This window comes from Corvus brachyrhynchos, unplaced genomic scaffold (genome assembly GCF_000691975.1).
Source record: "Corvus brachyrhynchos isolate BGI_N302 unplaced genomic scaffold, ASM69197v1 scaffold46, whole genome shotgun sequence".
In the NCBI taxonomy this organism is placed as follows: Eukaryota; Metazoa; Chordata; class Aves; order Passeriformes; family Corvidae; genus Corvus; species Corvus brachyrhynchos.
In genome coordinates this window covers 3,504,027-3,509,458 of record NW_008238838.1, presented here as the reverse complement: position 1 = coordinate 3,509,458, position 5,432 = coordinate 3,504,027, and the positions used below count along the sequence as shown (strand labels likewise).

At 52.8% G+C, this 5,432-nt stretch overlaps 1 protein-coding gene across 1 annotated transcript in view; it reads right to left on the bottom strand.

The window, feature by feature from the left end:
- The window catches only part of SCN3B (sodium voltage-gated channel beta subunit 3), a 13,188-nt gene extending 7,873 nt beyond the window's left edge, over window positions 1–5,315 (bottom strand). Inside the window, exon 1 of the mRNA XM_017738420.1 lies at window positions 5,103–5,315. The gene's annotated coding sequence lies outside the window, so the exon portion shown is untranslated. The remainder of the gene's footprint in view (window positions 1–5,102) is intronic.
- Between the last annotated feature and the right edge of the window lie 117 nt (window positions 5,316–5,432).

The following is a 5,432-nucleotide window of genomic DNA, read 5'->3' as shown; positions in this document are numbered from 1 at the left end:
CTCAAGCAGCCTGGGGCTCCGGGGGTCCCACGGGCAGCGCCCAGCTTGGCTGGAGACATATCACACAGAGGCTATCGCACAATCGTGGGGTGTTAAGGCGTTGGAATGGACCTTAAAGCTCATCCAGTCCCACCCCCTGCTGTGTGCGGGGACAACTCCCACCAAGCCACATCCAACCTTCCAACACGTCCAGGGATGGGGCAGCCAGAACCTCCGCGGTCACCCTGTCAACACCCTCACAAAACAGCGTTTCTTCCCAAAATCTGAATTTCCCCTCTTTCCATTTGTAGCCCTCACTCCTTGTCCTGTCTCTAGAGATCAACACCACAGATCAGCATCACTGTCCTGCCTCCAAAAAAAGCCAAGGGGGGGGAAATGGGGGGAGTTATCCCTGCAGGGTCACAGAAAGGCCTCTGCTGCTAATAAGTTTAATACTAACATTTGCACAGCTCTGAAGGTCAGAGTTGGAAATACTGGGAAATCCTCTCGCCTCATGTTCCTGTCTGATTCCAGGGAATTTAATGCCAGCAGCAGGCTGGGCTTTCTCTCCTTGGATGGGGGCCACCATGCCCTGGAGAGCTTCTGCAGCTTTGAAGGTCACAGTGGACAGAGAGGGGGAAATGAAGCGTTTGTTCCATGTGCTCCTTTTAAAGCACCTGCAGCTCGATACACAGCACAATCTATGGAGTTAAACCTGGCCAGCCCCACCAGAGAGTGACACTGGAGCAACTGCCAGTGCCAGAGCTCAGCGTGCAGGTGGCCAGACCCACCCGGAGACGTTTGCAGCCAGCAGAAAGCATCAGCTTCAGCTGCACCCAGGCTCTCGGCTGCGTACACGCCACTGGTGGTGGCCACTGCCACAGCTCCGTGGCCTCCCAGGGGTGGACACAGGGGTTTGGTGCTGAAGGCACACACGTGAGATCAGGTCCCCACACTGCTCGAGTGGGCACAGAACAAAGCCAACACTTTTTCTAGACATCATCTAATTGTGTTTGTGTCAGCAGGCTGCATTCATCATCTGCCAATAGCCACACGCAGCAGCTGCCTGCACGTCACCCTTCACGGGCTCTGGTGACTGCTCCAAGTAATTCCCAGCTAAGGACACCCTCCTGAGCCCTTGTTCTGCCTCACGGTGCTGACTGCACCGGTTGCTCTGCCCTGTTCCAGCCCACGGCAGACTGGGATTCCTGAAACCTTTGCAGCCTGAAGTATTCCAGCAGGGGCTGACCAAAGCCACACGCTGGCTGTCAGGTTGTCCTCACTGTCCCCTCTGCTCCCAGGCTTCTTTGGGTTCCTGTGCACTCTTCCAGCAACCCACCAAAAAAACCTCAAACCTATTTAATGTACCTCCAGGAGCCAGGTGTGACCAGGGAGACCAACAGCTGGCAAGCTGCTGATGCCAGCACCACAATTCCAATCCCCCCTTAGAAGTCCATCATGGATACAGAGATCTTAAAATCTGACTTTTCTCCCTGGGAAGACAGAACAGCAAACATGATACCCAGAGCTGCATGAAGGACACTGAGCCATTTCTTTTGTCCCATTGCCCCTCGTTATCATCACAACACCACGAAGGGAAGGGCAGGTTAAGCCACGAGGATTTGCTCCTAACCCTTCTGGAACAATCCATCCCATGCACGGCAGATGAGTGCTGGGGGTGGGTTTTTTATGGGCACAGAAGCTTCTGGACAACGTCCCCAGCTCTCTCATTTGACAACCACCTGTTCCACAAAGCGCCATGGAAATCACAGCTATTCCCAGGCAGCCAGGTGCTCTGCCAGAATGCAGAGCAGGGATCAGCAGGGCTGCACTGTTTGTGCTGCTGCAGCTCTAATTACATCTATTACGGAGACTTCTGCCAGGGATGAGACACGGGGGCCAAGAGGATTAAGAGGAAGCAGCAGCTCTACCACACTGAGTCAGTCAGAGCCACTGAGTGACCCCCCAGCCCTGTCTGCTCCTGCCTGCGGCTCCCCAGGTAGAAACAGAAGCCTTTTCTCCCCTAACCCCAGGCACTCCAGAACCCGCCTGCCAAGCAATTCAAATTACAGTGGCAAACATCCTGAAAAAGTCATGAGCTTTCCCTCAGAATCACTCATGTACCAGCCTCAATTACTTCATTCCAGACCAGCGTTGTAGCTGCTATTTAAAGAAGGGAAATGGGGCCCTGAGGTGAAGAAAACTTCAGGTGAAACTGGCCTTGGATTTGGGTGGATTTTGAGATGAAAAGTTACAGGACAGGGAGGTCACAGCCTCTTCTGCTGCTCTGGAGAGGTTTTTTCTTCACCTGTGATTCTTCACCTTGAGCCTGCTTCTTGTACCACAGACAAGATCCAAGGTGACTTGGAACAAGTACCTGTAGCCCATCCAGTTTCCTAACCTGCCACAGCCTGTGCTGGGTTTTGTTTTCAAAGCAAACTTCCCTGGGCTCGCTCAGAGGGACTGAATGAAAGGATAAGATCATTTCACTCTTGCTACAATCTGGGAACCACTCCAATGTCACCCCGTGCCTGTTTAGGACAAGCAACGAGCACCTCCCTGCCCTCTTCAGGGAGACTTGCAAATGAATGGGATGTCACACTGCAAGCCTGTTTTAATTTTGAGCACTGCACAAGCGATGGAGAGCAGAGATTCTTCCAACCCCATCCCACGCCAGGATGATGCACAAGCTGCTCCTCCCTGCTGCCCCAGCCCTGGTGCCTCCAGTGAGCTGGCCAGAGGGCAGGGGTGGCCTTTAGGGCACCACAGAGGGCACTGGCACTCCAGGGGAAATGGGGAAGGGGATGCAACGTTGAGAGAGAGAAATCTTGACTGTTGAGGGAGAAATCTCTGCAAGAAGCGGCCCAAGTTATCATGCGGGAGTTGCTATGGCAACCCACCCAGTTAATGCTTCACAGGAGGAAAAAAAAGAAAAAAAAGGCTGAAAAGGCTGGCACTTGTGCACAGGCACAACAAGACGAGGAGATAAAAATAATTTCAGCACCCTGCCCCCACTAATCCCTCACTGTCATGGTCCCTGAGGCTGGGATAGGGCAGTGGGAACGGAGCCCTGCGTGTCTGGGCTCCCTGGCACGGCCACGTCGGCAGCTCCCTCTGCCATCCCCATCACATCGGCTCGGCCCCTCCTGGCTGCCGGGGGCCAGAGCACGGCCACTGCCGGCATCAGCTGCTCCCAGACCCCCAGCCCAGCCCTCCAGGGCTCCCACACCCAGCCCTGCAACCCCCGAGCCTCAAAACCGAGAGACCTCCTTTGTACTTCTCACTGCTGCTCCCCCCCATCAGCCTCCAGCCAGGGTGAAATGAGCAGGGGTTTGCAGAGGAGCCTTACAGGATAATGAATGCCAATTTAGAGATGTTGGATTTAATAGATGTAGGCACCCTTCCCACGCACTCCAACATCCGTGCGACACAAATCCATGGCAAGGAAGGGCTGCTCTGGTTGCCTTCACGGGGTGCCCCGGGGGGTTGGAAAGGCTCATTCAGTTTTCTCTCCACACTCTAAGGTTTAAAACCATGTACCTGCCAACACCTGGATCCTCTGAATGTTCTAAACGAGAGGCAGCTCCAGCTTTGCTCTTCACACACCTTTACACCTGCATTTCCAGCTGATGCACAGATCCGATGCTGGGGACTTGATCTGCAGTTTCCAGCCCCTTCCCACCCCATATTCCAGAGGGTAGGTCCTCATTAATGCCTTAAGATGCAGGTGCCCAGGGTGCCTCTGCTGCCCAGCGTGCTCTCCCCACACAAATACCCGCCTGCATTTGTGTTGCACCTTTTTTTTTTTTGCCAGATCTACCTCCCCATGGAACGTGGCAGGGTGTGAATATCCCCACGACTCCTGAAAACTCTGCTCCATCCTGAGCAGCCTCTGTGGTTTCTGTCACAAGCACACTGCAGGACCTCTCTCCATTCGATACAGACCATGCTTGTTCTTGATTTACTGCTCTCCCTTCCTGCTTCCCCCGAGGGCCCACAAGTCACGGTGCCTTTGCCATCCCTCTCTCCCAGAGAAAACCCAGAGGCGTGTTCAACCTCCTCTATTTATCCTTGGCTCTGGGGATTGTTTTTCCATCAGGACAAAGAACGAGAAGGGCTGGATTTCTGTGAGCCCTCCCCTCTGTGAGCAAGAAGTGGCTGCCCCTGCGAGCAGCCTGCCCTGCCTGTGAGCATTCCCTGAGCGTTCCCTGCCTCCCAGAGCCAGGGAAATGCTTCCTCAGATGAGGAGCAGCCTCACGTCAGGCAGAGCCTGCGCATGCACGGAGGCCTGGCAGGGTCAGGGATTCCTTGGAACAGCAGCCACGCTCCACAGGCTGAGCTCAGAATTCCCCCCTCCATGTCCAAGACAAGCACAGAGCACATTCCTGCACGCTGCAAACACGTTGTGGTCATCAATTAAATAAACAATTCTTTTCTCTCCCCCTAGAGCTTTAATACAGGCTGTACTTAGAGGAGTGTTGTTGTATACATCCTGGAAATTCTAAGCCCTGGTGTCCCTCCAGGTGCTTTTGGGCATTGTTTTCTGGGACTGGATGCCAAGAAAATCAAGCAGTGCCTGTGCAGGTAGAGAAGCCTTTGTGTCCATGTCCAAGACAAGCACAGAGCACATTCCTGCACACTGCTAACACATTGTGGTCATCAATTAAATAAACACTTTTTTTCTCTCCCCTCAGAGCTTTAATACAGGCCGTATTTAGAGGAGTGTTGTTGTATACATCCTGGAAATTCTAAGCCCTGGTGTCCCTCCAGGTGCTTTTTGGGTATTGTTTTCTGGGACTGGATGCCAAGAAAATCAAGCAGTGCCTGTGCAGGTAGGGGAGCCTTTGTGTGCTGGCACCGAAGGGCTGCTTTACCCATCCCAGCCTAATGAAGGTGGCACTTGCACGGATTTGCTTTTAGGCCTCTCCTCAGCTCGTTCACCTCAGCACTGGTTGGAAACCCATTAGCGTGTCAGGTTGCCACACGTATTCATTCACATCTGCTCATTTAATTTCGGGATTCTCGCTGCTTGTAAAACACTCAAGAGCCTCAATTAGTTCAGCTCCGTGTGACGATTGCATTTTTGTGGAGAAAAGCTTGTTCAGGAAATGTCACTGTCTTACCTTGGCTGCTGCTTTTCCTTAAACAAGATTAAAGCTGAATCTCCTCCCAGCTGTTAGTAAACATGGACATAAATCATCTTCAAATCCCTTAAGAGACCAGGAGAATTTGCAATGGAGACTTTTGGTTGGATGCCCCTTATTGCTTTGCACAATCAGCTCTCCCATTGTGAAACAGAAACTTTTTGGGTTTTGGCTGCGTTCTGCACCCTCCATCTGTGGGCTTCCAGCTTTGTCTTCCTCGTAGCACATTGTCAGCATCTTTCATCTAAAATGACAAACACATTTGCAGTAAATTAGACACCACAGAAGAGAGGGAGGGCGAGGGAGGGC